The sequence below is a fragment of the Schistocerca gregaria genome, chromosome 5, assembly GCF_023897955.1.
Source record: "Schistocerca gregaria isolate iqSchGreg1 chromosome 5, iqSchGreg1.2, whole genome shotgun sequence".
Taxonomy (NCBI): Eukaryota; Metazoa; Arthropoda; class Insecta; order Orthoptera; family Acrididae; genus Schistocerca; species Schistocerca gregaria.
Window position 1 is genome coordinate 99,570,819 of NC_064924.1, and position 12,445 is coordinate 99,583,263.

At 43.2% G+C, this 12,445-nt stretch overlaps 1 protein-coding gene across 3 annotated transcripts in view; it reads left to right on the plus strand.

The window, feature by feature from the left end:
- The window catches only part of LOC126272054 (SH2 domain-containing protein 3C), a 950,261-nt gene that overhangs the window by 567,920 nt on the left and 369,896 nt on the right, over positions 1-12,445 (plus strand). Inside the window, exon 1 of one of the 3 annotated variants that reach the window (XM_049974572.1) lies at positions 11,648-11,855. The exons of the other annotated variants lie outside the window; for them this stretch is intronic. The gene's annotated coding sequence lies outside the window, so the exon portion shown is untranslated. Of the gene's footprint in view, positions 1-11,647; positions 11,856-12,445 lie in introns of those variants that run through there. 3 annotated transcript variants of the gene reach the window in all.

The following is a 12,445-nucleotide window of genomic DNA, read 5'->3' on the forward strand; positions in this document are numbered from 1 at the left end:
AGGTCTCCACAGTACATCGATGTTGTCGCCAGTGGTCGGCGGAAGGTGCACGTGCCCGTCGACCTGGGACCGGACCGCAGCGACGCACGGATGCACGCCAAGACCGTAGGATCCTACGCAGTGCCGTAGGGAACCGCACCGCCACTTCCCAGGAAATTAGGGACACTGTTGCTCCTGGGGTGTCGCCGAGGACCATTCGCAACCGTATCCATGAAGCTGGGCTACGGTCCCGCACACCGTTAGGCCGTCTTCCGCTCACGCCCCAACATCGTGCAGCCCGCCTCCAGTGGTGTCGCGACAGGCGTGAATGGAGGGACGAATGGAGACGTGTCGTCTTCAGCGATGAGAGTCGCTTCTGCCTTGGTGCCAATGATGGTCGTATGCGTGTTTGGCGCCGTGCAGGTGAGCGCCATAATCAGGACTGCATACGACCGAGGCACACAGGGCCAACACCCGGCATCATGGTGTGGGGAGCGATCTCCTACACTGGCCGTATACCTCTGGTGATCGTCGATGGGACACTGAATAGTGCACGGTACATCCAAACCGTCATCGAACCCATCGTTCTACCATTCCTAGACCGGCAAGGGAACTTGCTGTTCCAACAGGACATTGCACGTCCGCATGTATCCCGTGCCACCCAACGTGCTCTAGAAGGTGTAAGTCAACTACCCTGGCCAGCAAGATCTCCGGATCTGTCCCCCATTAAGCATGTTTGGGACTGGATGAAGAGTCGTCTCACGCGGTCTGCACGTCCAGCAAGAACGCTGGTCGAACTGAGGCGCCAGGTAGAAATGGCATGGCAAGCCGTTCCACAGGACTACATCCAGCATCTCTACGATCGTCTCCATGGGAGAATAGCAGCCTGCATTGCTGCGAAAGGTGGATATACACTGTACTAGTGCCGACATTGTGCATGATCTGTTGCCTGTGTCTATGTGCCTGTGGTTCTGTCAGTGTGATCATGTGATGTATCTGACCTCAGGAACGTGTCAATAAAGTTTCCCCTTCCTGGGACAATGAATTCACGGTGTTCTTATTTTCAATTACCAGGAGTGTATGTAGAAACGTCTTGAGTAACAAGTGTAATTCAAATGATAATAATTGTTTATTAAACTTAGGTAAAGTAATACCTGCAATGAAAATGATGCAATTGATCAATCTTAGGAAATGTCGTACCTTACAGACAACATAGACACCATGCACACAAGCGACAGAAATAAGGAAGTGCACAAGTAATGTACCAGTTATGCCCTGTGTAAAGCACATATGATCTGTAACGAACGTAATATAAGAGTAATATAAAGACACGTCTGTACTGAATATTAAAAATAAATTTTTTACGGTTTCTCGAATGTGACAACCTTGATGATATGCCTACCCCTCGCACTCGAGATAGCGTAATTTCCTGTTAACTTTTATTTCTCCTCCTTAAATGGAACAATCTTTTTATATTATAAAATATTGCCGAATTTATGCCATAAAATGATAATATGTCGTAACCTCTTTTCTATCTTCTTAAATTCCTATCTTCCATACTATTCATAAATCGTTGATTTTAAGGTTTTCATTTCTTAATTACTTTTGGGTCTGTATGTATTTAAATGGAGAAATACTAGAACAGGTGCAAAATTATAAGTGTCTTGGAAGCAGAATAGACACCAACTGAAAGTGCACCACGGAAATTAAAACAAGGATAGCCATGGCAAAAGACGCGTTTTATGAGAAAAAGAGAATTTTCTGCAGTAGTCTGGACAGAGAACTCAGGAAGAGACTCACAAAATATCTTGTATGGAATGTTCTTCTATATGGCGCTGAAACATGGACTATGAGGAAGAAAGACAGAAAAAGGCTGGAGGCTTTTGCGGTCTGGACATGGTGGAGGATGGAAAGAATAAGTTGGATGGACAGAATAAAAAATGAAGAGATACTGAGAAGAGTGGGAGAGAAAAGACAGTTACTAGATGTAATAAAGAGAAGAAAAAGAAATTGGATTGGGCATATATAAAGAAATAATGACGGACTGATAAAAACAGCTTTAGAAGTTTATGTAGAAGGGAAAAGGAAGCAAGGAAGGAAGAGATTCTAGATACTGGATGACATGATGGACGGTACAACATACAGCAGCCTTAAGATGGAAGCAATGGATCGCAGAAAATGGAGAGGCAAACGACCTGCTAATATAGCAGATAACTCATGATGATGATGTATTTAAAGCGGCAATATTATTAATCGTTACTACAATTAAGAAATATCAAATAAGTTTCACATTCAGCACATGTACGATTTCATAATGTGAAAATACGACCTGCCTTGAAAACTAGATGACAGGTCATTTGTAAATGTCAGCAGATAAAATTAAAAATAAAAAGGTAAAAAAAAAAGGTGCTTCGTACCGATGTTGCATGCCACGTACCAGTTGTGCATGGCAAGAGTGCACTCTACCGAAGTTAAGAGGCGGAGGGTGCTTCGTACTACTGCTGCGTGTTTAGGGTGCTCCATACCATGTTGGAAAGCGAAGGCACTCCATACCGATTGTGCATGGCTTATGTCGAGTTGGATACTCCATACCCTATATCAACAACATTACACAAGCAAGAACTTGGCATACTGAAAGAGAAGTGTATTAAGTTCAAATTTTCACTTAGTGTCAATCTGTATTGTGCCACAGTCTGTCAGTACACTATTAATATATAGTTCTTTTTCTAATATTCTGATACACTAATACAGTAATTATTACTGATGCTTACAAATATCATGTTACTTGACATGGCGATTCTTACTCTGAAATTTGTCGTCGTCAGTATGTAACATTACCTTAATGTTACTTCTGAAGAAGACAGTTTTACAAATGTTGAAACCATGGTCAAGAGTTGTTTTATAAACCTGCAACTGGCTGGCTGTCTTTGTCACATTGTTCAAGAATTATATCATCGAATCCTTCAAGCAAATCAACATCCAATTTTCCCTGCAATATGACATGCTTTCTCTTCGCTCCCCATTTCACATTTCATGTCAAATAACGGAACTGAATGTCGCCATTTGCACAGCCCTCCTTTGAAAATCTTGGTGATGCATAAAGGACTGCAGGTGCACCAACCTTGAATGCAACACTTAGCTACTAAGTAACAGGCTAACTAGTTTAGTTTTAATTTCTACTGAAGATAGCATTTAAGCATTTTCTCTTATTGTTTCAGGTGAGTATCCGCTGTGTGACTAACTGCCTTCACTGCTTATCGTAAGTACAGAACGTTAAATCTGTAATGGCGAAACGCTTGATTCTGGACTCTTCTCACGTCTCCCCCCCCCCCCCCCCTGCACTGGGACTGAGTGTGAGCTATTGCATTATCTCGGTAGATCGTGTGGTCTAGGGGTTAGCGACGCTCTCTTTAAAGCATGGGGACCCGGGTTTGATCTCCGGTCGGGTCGGAGACTTCCTTCGCTCGAGGACTATGTATCTGTGTTGTTCTGATCATGTGATCTCATTTTCATCGATGCAGTAATCGCCGAAGTGGCGTCAAATAGAAACATTTGCAACACGCAAACAAAAAGCCCCAGACGGGGTCCCCCAGCTAATAATGCGTTAAGCGCTCATTTCATTCGAGAGCGATGTGGTGCAAAGGTATGAAACCCCAAAATCGCAGAGGGAAGGGCTTGATTCCCATGCCCTTTATTGGTCTTTACATGTTACTATTTGCAGAAAGTAAGATATTAAAGCTTTGTGGTTTTTCAGGAGACACAGACAACTAATGACTTGAAAGAGCAGCTGTGAAACTTATCTTAATAAATAGTAAAAATGTCTGCGAGAATCAGAAGCAAATCAGACTGCGAGTATGTAAATGTGATATGCCCAGTCTGTTACAAAACTCTCTGTTACAAAACAAAATTGGTTCTGGACTTTTAGGGCAATAATTAAACCCAACACGGGTAACTGACCCTGTGGAATTGAAAACTCATACCTCCTACATTTGGCTTACCCGTGTCACAATGGAAAACACCGGGCAACTGCTCACATAGAAAAAGAATAGGCGCGTCTCAGTTTGTGAGCTGCTACAGAGAATCATGTTAGTACAACGCGATGTCTTAAATACATGGAACACAAACTTGGTTCTCGTAAAATTTCTCGCCGAGCGAGGTAGCGCAGTGGTTAGACACTGGACTTGCATTCGGAAGGACGACGGTTCAATTCCGCGTCCGGCCATCCTGATTTAGGTTTTCCGTGATTTCCCTAAATCACTCTAGGCAAATGCCGGGATGGTTCCTCTGAAAGGGCGCGGCCGACTTCCTTCCCCATCCTTCCCTAATCGGATGAGACCGATGACCACGCTGTCTGGTCTCCTTCCCCAAACCAACCAACCAACAGTAAAATTTCTCTCTCATAAAAAGGAGATAGCTGGATAGTCAAAAAAAATTCGTGACGCTATTCTATTTACAACATTTCACTACAAATTACAAATTAAGTAACAACTGACCACAAATTACAATTACGTAAGATCAACACTGGTGCAATACATGAATGTAACTCTGCACGAAAATTTATTCTAAGACAAAAGTACTCATATTAATGATTAAATTCTTTTCTTCTTTTCAAATCCATGCACACTGACTGTGACAGACTTTTATTAAAAAAGCAATAAATTCTGATATGGATGTCTTTGTTGAACTAAGAACGCATAACTAAATGCTGCCGCAATGGAGTAAAATATGTTTACTTGTTACCATAAATCTCAATCTGCTCAAAATAGTATCTATCTTGAAAATCCTTCTCATTCAGTCCGTAGAGATAATATTCCTTTTGTAAGAATAATACTTTCCATCAGATCAATAAAATAATTCCGAGGAGTAGCATGTTGTGCGTCCTTCCTCTACAAGCTCACTGCCATGACTCCTCGCTACAACTCTGTATCTCTCTCCTCGCGATCAACACTTTAGCACCCGATCATCTTCGCAGAGCAAAGATGACCTAACCAAGTCTCCAGGCAGCGCAACATCTCTGCCGAGGCTGTGCGTCTATAAGTAAACGAAACAAATATTACATGCGCGTCCTAAGAAGTCCAAGAACGACAAAATTACGCAGGAAGTTACATACGGACACCTTTCAGTTGGATGGCGTAGACAGTGTCTTGAAAAGAGATAGTAAGATGATCATCACTAAAAGTGATGGTTATGGAAGACAGGCGAATTAAATAAGGCGATGCGAAAGGAATTATATTAGGACATGAGACATTAAAAGTAGTAGATGTGTAAGGAGGAAAATAACTGATAATGGTCGAAGTAGAGATGATGCAGACTACACTTAGTACGAAAATGATTTCTGGATAATAGGAATTGTTAACGACCATATGTATTATTAAACTGAAGTCCCTCGCCACGTTTTTATATCTGTATGTGGGGATTAAATTCAGGAACTACTGTAAGGATTTTGATACGGTTTTCTCTAACAGACAGAGTAATTCACGAGGGACGTTAGTCTGTATGATTTATTACCAGACAGGTCGTCCGCCCATAGATACTTCGTGCTATCCTTGTCAGGTTGGGATGGGTCCCCACTCTGATATAAATTTAAGTGGTAGGTAGTTTTTTCTGGAGGTATTTATCTAGAGTGCAGCGTTATACGATAGTGAAACGTGCAGTTCAGACAAGAAGTGGATAGAGGGTTTTGAATTGTGCTGCTGCAAAAGAATGCATAAGTTTAGATGGGTGGAGCGAAAACTATTGATGATGTAACAAATCGCATTCGAAAAAAAAAAAAAAAAATTATGACACAAGTTGAATAAAATAAGGGATCTGTTTGTTTGATATATCCTGAGGCACACATGAATCGTGAATTTGGTGCTGCATGGAAATGTGGGCGGTAAAAAATTGTAGAGGGAGACCAAGAGATGAATACAGTAAGCCAGATTCAAATCGTCGTTTGCTGTAGTAGTTATTTAGGGATGAAGAGATTGGCACAGGATAGAGAGGCGTGCAGAGCTGTGCCAAGCCAGTCCTCTGACTGAGAACAACAACGATAGCAACAACTCTGTATGATTGTATCTTGGTTAGTAATCGTACGTGTGTTTGAACGGTTTTTGGAAATATGTTGTTGTTGTGGTCTCCAGTCCAAAGACTGGTTTGATGCAGCTCTGCCTGCCATTCAATCCTGTGCAAACCTCTTCACCTTCGAGTAGCTGCTGCAACTTACATCCTTCTGAAGCTATTAATGTACTCATCTCTTGACCTCCCTCTACGATTTTTACCCACTAAGCTTGTCTCCAGTACGGAATTAATGATCCCTTGATGCTTCAGGATGTGCCCTACCAACCGATCTCTTCTTCTAATCAGGTTAGGGCGCAAATTTCCCTCCTCCGCAATTCTATTCAGAACCTGTTCATTAGTCACGTGATCTACCCATCTATTCTTCAGCATTCTTCTGTAGCACCACATTTCTTCTTGTCTAAACTGTTTATCGTAGGAAGACTGAATCTACCTGTTCACCCAACATGTGTTTTTTTGCAAGTTGCAAGCAAGGTGTGTTTCACGGCAGTCGTTTTTCTTGTCTATGCTGATTCTTTGGAAGAAGCTTATTTTTTTTCCAGGAACATCATATATTTTTTGATTAAAAGGAAGGTCAGTGTTGGGTGTAATATTGGTGTTTTATTGATAGCAGAATCGATTTTCGATCACATAGTGATCATATTCAGTGCTGTAAAAATTAAACTCAGACACTGGTATCACGTTATCAATGACCAAAACTGAGAACCGGTCTCAGGTTTGGTAATTAATAACGTGATACCAGTGTCTGAATTTAATTTGTACAGCACTGAAGATGATCACTATGTGATGAAAATCGATTCTGCTATCAATAAAACACCAATATTACGGGCAACTCTGACCTCCCTTTTAATTTAACATATATGGTCTTTGTACACACTGCACTCCATGGAGTCGCCAATCACTAATTTTTTAGTTTAGAACTGAGCTTCTCCAGTAGGCAGATAGCAAGCAATATTCGTCTGTAATTCTGTGCATCCGGTCTATCACCCCTATTACAGACTTCAACGATTATATCCCCCTTTATTTTCGCTGTTTCAACTAATTATCGAAAACTAATGTATGCCGAACCTAGCGACATCTGGTGAACTTACTACACAAACATCTTGTAGCTACTGTACACGAGCTTGTTTTAAACAGTAGTGCTATTGACAACATGACTCGTGCATGTGATGTTATCTGTATGTATTTGACGATGCTGGTGTTGATTCCGCATTTAACATTTGACGATGCCACTATTGATGCGTACATTGGGACTTTGTTTTTAAGAAACAGGTATGCCTGTTCATATTTAAAGCGCACAAATGTAAATTTTGTCAGTACTACTCTTCATTATGATCTAAGTATTGTTCTTAAACTGTAGACAGTTTGCGAGTGTATTTATGGTTTTCCCATTTTTGCTGCAGATCTGATGATGGTCATTAAAGACCGAAACTGGTAATCTGTTAACAAAACGTTTGTGACCATAGACGTAAATTCAAGGAAACTTATCACTCCTTTTGTTAACGGGAGAGACGTGAAATGCTAAGGCAGCTATCGGTGGAACCGGCTAAAGCCTCCGGCACACGGACCGTGCTGTCGAACGTTAACGTTTAGCGTGCCGAGTTCAGCTTCCTGCTGAACGCTCAGGAATGATGCGACTTGTGCACACGGTACGTGGGTCCCAACGTGGTGTACGTGATCGCAACGCACTCCAACGGCAGTTGAGGGATGTTTTTAGTTCGTAAATCACACTGTTTACTCAACGTGAGGGCGTAAAATTGCAGCGTTAGCTCTATTAAAACGCACATTTCCTCCATCTTCCACGAAAAGGAAAGTACCATGTCCAATCAATAAGGACACAGGCTTATAAAAGCTCCATTACAAACAGTGCGGTACATATTTGGAAAACTTCTCCGCATAAGATAAACATTATTTCATCATTCCCACATTTTAGTAAAAGCCCAAGGTCAGCCTTACTTGATCACTGTTCCTACCCAGTAGCAGAATCTTTGCAACATGTGAATTACGAAGCGTAAAAGAAAAAGGAGCAAAATATCTTTATACAAGTAGCGCAAGCTGTCCTGTAAATTAAGCCAAACGAACAAAGTCACCCCTCAAAAAAGGTGAAGTAATATTTACGTTACTTCAAATATTATAGCATGTACTTATATTAAACTAATAATAAAGTATCAGAACCTAATAAAAACGCGAATGTTAGGAAAAAAAATTCGGTAGTGTTTGGACCCGAATCACCGCCCAATGAGGTAGTGATTGGTCAACAGTGACGCTACCCAATACGCTAATCCAACCATGCGCGGTATACATGTAGACATATTATGTTAACCCTTCCTAAAAAAGGTTAATCGTAGATAATTATGTTATTAATTGAAATTAAACTGTCACAAATTGTACCAATAACAATGCGTTTTGGGTGGATCTTCAGTGTGTCGCTGCCTTCAAACAGCCTACTCTCATTATACGCAAGTTACAATAATTCTTTTGCCACTAATGTGATGCATCTCATTATTTTATTGGAACGAATTACACAGTTAACAACGGGTTTTCCAGTGATTCTCAATTTGATGGTGCTCAGAAACGGCATATATACATATAGGCTTGAAATGAATGCCAATATGGCGCCTCACAACTCTGTACTGAAGGGAGACGGCGTGCGTGTGACGTAGGTGGCGTTGTGCCATCTCATTGGTCAACGCTCAGACGCACGCTCAGAATATCTGACATGCCAGATATTGCTCTGCACGTACGGAAAGACTCCCGAACGTGCTATTCCCAAGCCCCTACCACGCCGTAGCCGAGAAGCGAGGCAACTGTCCCCTAATTGAAGCAGCTGGTCCCCGCCGTTTGCGGGGATGAATCCTAGTACTGGGATTGTGATTCGAAGTATATGAGACGCAGCAAGAGCAAATTGGAGCACAAATTAAACACATGTTTGTTTAAAAAAATACTGAGTATTCGAGCCTATTTTGAAAGTGTACTTAAATGAACGAAGTTCCCTAATTTCCGAAATACGTCTGCATAGAGACGCGAAATTTAAGAATGTAAGGCTCTTTCCTGGCAAGGTGGAGCGAGTTTACATCGAGTTATTTGCATTAGATAATTACATGAAACTTTTAAAGCAGCAGACAGTACGATTATATTTGCCCCTAATTCCCTTGCCATTGCAATATTAGTGGAAAGTCCACTACAAGTAACAGCTAACACACTGACATTTACATCATACAACATTGTAATAGCCATCTCCAGTAATATGTCACTTGGAGCAGCGTTAATAAACGAGGTTACTTTATGGCTTACTAAGTTTTTAGCTTTTAGTTCTTCTAAAATATTTGCTAATTTGCAAATCTTCTGCGTCTCTCTTTTGCACTTTCTGTTCACTGTATTTAACTTAGTCTTATATTGCTCAATTTTTGCTTCCTTCCTTTCTTCAGTTTTTTCGAACTTTTCTTTCAGCTTGCATGGACTTGATGCAAATGAACAATTGTGGTCTCCAGTGTACCAGAAACGTGCACATCCACACACACGTTTTCTGCTGTCTCAACATTTCTTGGCTTTGGCTTTGGAGGTCTCCTTGCCTTGGTAACCTGGAAAAGGAACGTACAAAATTATACACACTGACAGTATTTCCACACTATTTAACCCAGGCCTATATTGCACGATTTCCAGGACACAATACCATTTTTAAATGAGTCGGAAATCCAAAAACTGTCAGTATAGCATCGTCCTTCAGTTGACGTATATTTACATAATTTTCCATGTAACAATTCTCTTCAAAATGAAGAGAGCACAGCAAATGATTTCCTGTCGGTTGGAAGTTCTCTCTCCGAGTAGCAACTACCCATTTCCGATTTAGAAAATCACTTGTAAGGGGAAACCTAAACAAGAACAAACGCTCATAATGTATTATTTCTCTATGAAAATACTATATACAAGTAATAGAAAGTAACAAAGAACCAGAAATGACTGACTGTGAAATGTAACATTGTTTCCGTCTTCGTCTTTGCTTCCATTCTTACTCATCATCATCATCATCATCGTCATTTAAGACTGATTACGCCTTTCAGCGTTCAGTCTGGAGCATAGCCCCCTTATAAAATTCCTCCACGATCCCCTATTCAGTGCTAACATTGGTGCCTCTTCTGATGTTAAACCTATTACTTCAAAATCATTCTTAACCGAATCCAGGTACCTTCTCCTTGGTCTGCCCCGACTCCTCCTACCCTCTACTGCTGAAGCCATGAGTCTCTTGGGTAACCTTGCTTTCCCATGCGTGTAACATGACCCCACCATCTAAGCCTGTTCGCCCCGACTGCTACATCTGTAGAGTTCATTCCCAGTTTTTCTTTGGTTTCCTCATTGTGGACAACCTCCTGCCATTGTTCCCATCTACTAGTACCTGCAATCATCCTAGCCACTTTCATATCCGTAACCTCAACCTTGTTGATAAGGTAACCTGAATCCACCCAGCTTTCGCTCCCATACAAGAAAGTTGGTCGAAAGATTGAATGGTGCACAGATAACTTAGTCTTGATACTGACTTCCTTCTTGCGGAAGAGAGTAGATCGTAGCTGAGCGCTTACTACATTAGCTTTGCTACAACTCGCTTCCAGTTCTTTCACTATGTTGCCATCCTGTGAGAATATGCATCCTAAGTACTTGAAACCGTCCACCTGTTCTAACTTCGTTACTCCTATTTGGCACTCAATCCGTTTATATCTCTTTCCCACTGACATTACTTTCGTTTTGGAGATGCTAATCTTAATACCATAGTCCTTACATTTCTGATCTAGCTCTGAAATATTACTTTGCAAACTTTCAACCGAATCTGCCATCACAACTAAGTCATCCGCATATGCAAGACTGCTTATTTTGTGTTCACGTATCTTAATCTCTTACTGTTACAATTAAAAGCACCACACGAACGAACCATGTTTACGCACTGTTTCCCTGCAAATGGCGGCTTCTATCACGTTTAGTGTGGGGACGCGACACTAGCGCCTATGCGCGGTCTAGTTTTTATTTACTAAGTCTATGGCTATTCCACGCAATTACGTCAGAAAGTCGGCACGCTCAACGCTCAACGTTCGAATGCACGGTCCGTGTGCCGACGGCTTAAGACAGTGGCTTTAGTGCTTCCGAGGGTGGAGAGGGTGCTAGTTACGGGCGGTGGTGTTGAGGCACAAGATCGAGACCTTGGAACACGCATTCAGAGACCGCCAGACCGCCCCCGGGCGCGCCTATGGCTCCGTCCTTCAACTGTTACGGCTGACGATTGAGGAGTTGGAGGGGGGGGGGGGGGGGCGGCCGGCAGCTGGGCCGTAGTAAAACGAGAGCAGAGGGTCGGGAAGGGAAAAACGCTAACAGTCGCCGCTGCTGCCTCCCGTGCCGCGCCGCTCCGCGGTCGTGCGTGGGAGCGCCCCAGCAGCCCGCGGCCGACCTTCCTTTGTTACGTCTATCGACCTGCCGGCCTCAACAAAACACAATCTGTGAACGAGGCGTCGGCGGCGGGCTCGCGCGCCCGCCCTCGTAGTAGTGTAGGTTGGCAGGCGTGGCGCGGCCGCGCATGCGCAGCGCCGGCTGCCGCGGAAATCAATAGGCGGCAGCCGGCAGTTGTCTGCGAGGCCCGGGGCCGAGTTGGCCGCGGCCGGGCGGCGGCGGACTCGGAGCTGCCACCACAGTGACAGTCGCTGTAGCCGGCGGTGGCGGCAGCAGCAGCAGACGAGCAGGCCAGAGCAGTTGCTCGCGCGCCGTGCCGGGGGCGGTGGCTGTGGTCGTGGTCGTGTGCGCCGAGCCGGCAGCTGCTGTTCACTGGGCGAGCCGAGGTAAGCCTCCTCCAGTTTCAAACGAGTCAGCATTCGCTGCCGGCGTCGGCTCTGGCTGGGAGAGCTCCAGCAACAAACGCGCGCATAGAGAGCCTCGGTCCGAGTGTGCTCTCTCTAGCTCCGATGCTAATATCACCTTTGTTAGCTCATGGCGCTATGGATGCATACGCGGTGTGCCTGGACTGAGGTGCACACCGCTGCTGTACGTCGCACATATACATCGTGGATTATAAACAGCTATTCCCGGCTACTCAATACTAATACTGCTATGTCTGAGGACTTACTTGCACACCGCAGCCCTATGTCCGAGGTAGCATGTCATTACGTTAAATGCAAACATTTTAGATTAGCATTTATCGTAACTCTTAAGAACTTGAAACTACAAGTTCCTGTTGTAACCAGTCTCAATTTCACTACGCGTTTCAGAGGATGAATGAATGCCAATTCATGTTGTTGTTGTCTTCAGTCCAGAGGCTGGTTTGATGCAGCTCTCCATGCTACTATATCCTGTGCAAGCTTCATCTCACAGCACCTACTGAAACCTACATCCTTCTGAATCTTTTTAGTGTATTCATCTCTTTGGTCTCCCT